The following is a 3,090-nucleotide window of genomic DNA, read 5'->3' as shown; positions in this document are numbered from 1 at the left end:
CACTTGCTTAATGGGCCTAAAGCCCAAGATTAATTGGATTAATCAGGTTGTCACATGACAACATAAGCAGTCATGTGACTTGGGTAAATATGGGTTTGGATAAGGGTATGGATCAACCATTAGGATAAGAGGATAAGTCTTATCCACTTAAAGAGTCCAAATCCAAATAAAAATTTGGATTAAGAACCTCCTAATTCGATTAGGAGTGGTGATCCTTAAGGCTAAAAAAAGAGGAGATTGAAATCTGCTCCAGATCACTCTACTCTTAGATTTCTCTGTCTGCTCTTGCCACCCCAAAAACCCTAATTCAACCTCCAATTCTTGGAATGATCTTGATCAGTTTTGACTTCTGATTTTTGCAAGAAAATATCAGAACCAATTCATGCTCACCTCCCTTGTTCGATCCAAGGTGTTGGATCACAGTTTTGTTGAAAACTGTGTTGCTGAACTGGATTCAATTCAAGCTGCACCATCTTCAGTGGAAGCTGGTTTTGGTACTCTTTTTGGGCGTGAACTCTCACTTTGAGAGCTACATTTGTGGAACCCATATCAGCTATACTTATCCCTTTTCTGTTGGTTTCAAATCTGGTCGGGCTTCGGTGCAAGAACAATCCTAGAAAAATATAGTTTTTCTAAAATTGGGAATACGATTCTCGGAAGGGTGAAAGAAAATTTTTGAAATTTCGCCCAGCCATCTAGCATGGTTCTGCTATCCATACGATGGATTTCCCCTTCCTTCAGTCATTCCCTGTCGGGTAGTAGTTGATCATTATGGGCTGAGAGGTTAAGTGTAAGAGACCATTAAGGGCAATACCTAATTGGGCTAGCAACTACCTAGGGACATAAGCCACTTGCTAAATGGACCTTGTTCCAATCAATAGAGCAGAGGGCGAAGAGGAGAGGAGGAGAAGAGAAGGGAGAAGAGAGAAAGAGATGGAGAGAAGACTCAAACTCATACTAGCAACACCAGTATTTTTATCATATATACTAGGGCAAACATACAACTTAAAAGAAGAAGAAAAAGACCTAAATGCCCCTTGTAGCATACACTAAATATTACATCACTCCCCCTCAAGTTGGGGCATAGATGTCAATCATCCCTAACTTGTCACATAGATCATAATGGTGCAAGGAATTCAATCCCTTAGTAAAGACATATGCAAGTTGTTCTTCTGAGCTGATATAAGGGGTTTAAACTTCTCCTTTCTCAAGCTTCTCTCTGATAAAATGCTTATCAATCTCAATATGATTGGTTCTATCATGGAGAACCAGATTTGCAACAATGTTGATAGTTGCTTTGTTGTCACAATAGAGTGACATAGGGTCTTTAGCTTGGAAACCCAATTCACTTAAAAGGTTCTTAATCCACAATAGCTCTACAACTCCATGTAACGTGGCCCTATATTCCACCTCCGCACTGGATCCAGCAACCACACTCTGTTTCTTACTCCTCCAAGTAACAAGATTTCCCCTGCAAAAGTACAGTAACCACTGATGGATTTCCTGTCATCTACCGAGCCGGCCCAGTTAGCATCAGTGTAAATCTCAACTCTCATATGCCCATGATTCTTAAACAATAGGCTTGTCCCTGGCAATTTCTTCAGATATCTCAGTACCCTGTCTACCGCTTTCATATGTGCTACCTTAGGAGCATGCATAAACTGGCTGAGAACCCCCACAGCATATGCTATGTCAGGCCTGGTCATGGATAAATAAGCAATCTCCCAACAAGTCTTTGGTACTGCTTTGGATCCTCCAAAAGTTCACCACCATAGTCCCCAAGTTTATGATTCACATCTATAGGAGTGTCGATAGGTTTGGCCTCAAGATTTCCTGTATCTTTCAGGAGATCTTGGGTGTACTTCCTTTAAGAGATGAAGATGCCCTATTGGGAGTGGGCCACTTCAATTCCAAGGAAGTAACACAATGGGCCTAGATCCCTCACCTTAAACTGTGTAGCTAGGAACTTTTTTAACCTTTGTATCTTTGAGGCCCAGTCACCAGTAATGACAATATCATCCACATAAACAATCCGAGTTGTTGTTTTTCCTTGTTCATTCTTCATAAAGAACGTGTGATCAGATTGGCATTGCCTGAACACCATTTGTTGAATTGCTTGGTGAAATCTGCTAAACCAAGTCCTTGGTGATTGTTTTAGGCCGTATAAGGACTTCTTTATTTTGCACACTTTCTGCTCTTTACCCTTAGCACAAAAACCAGGAGGTTGAGTCATGTATGCTTCTTCTTCCAAATCCCTACTCAAGAAGGCATTTTTAATGTGTAGTTGATGAAGCTCCCAATCAAGGTTTACCGCCAAAGAGATAAGAACCCGGATAGAATTCATTTTTACCACAAGCACAAAAGTCTCAACATAGTCAACACCATACACTTGTGTAAAACCCTTCGCAACCAATCTAGCCTTGTATCTCTCAACTATGTCGTCTACCTTGTGTTTCACAGAGAACACCCATTTGCACCCTATAGGTTCCTTTCCCTCGGGAAGATCCACTAGCTCTCATGTGCCATTTTTGTGGAGGGTATTGATTTCTTCCTCCATAGCCTCTGTCCACTCAGGAGAAAGGAGAGCATCTGTGACACTTCTAGGAACTGGGACATTTTCGATTTTAGATAGAAAAGCACGAAATGAAGGTGAGACATTTTCATAGCATAAGAATTGAGCCATGGGATGGTGTGTGGTGCATGATATAACCCCTTCCTTTTTGCAATAGGAAGGGTTAGATCACAATTCGAAGTGTAAATGTCAATGGGTTTAGGAGTTTCAACAGGAATAATAGTACTTGGGTGAGGGCATTGATTCAACTCCTAGCAATCTGATGGCATTGATTGTGTAGTCTCAGGTTGTCCCTTGGCAATTGAACTTTGTTGGCCTTGACTTCTATAATGTTGTCTCCGAAAGACATGAAATGGAGGAGGGTCAGGTGGGGAAGGCAACAAGACTGGAGTCCATTTCTGTTTCTCCTCACCAAGATTCTCCCCCTGAGGGGAAACAGAAAACAAGGGAACATTTTCAAAGAATGAAACATCCATAGAGACAAAATATTTCCTTGAGACTGGATCAAAATAATGATA

The sequence above is a fragment of the Nelumbo nucifera genome, chromosome 2 (assembly GCF_055504915.1).
Source record: "Nelumbo nucifera cultivar China Antique chromosome 2, China Antique-T2T, whole genome shotgun sequence".
NCBI lineage: Eukaryota > Viridiplantae > Streptophyta > Magnoliopsida > Proteales > Nelumbonaceae > Nelumbo > Nelumbo nucifera.
This window is presented reverse-complemented; position numbering follows the sequence as displayed.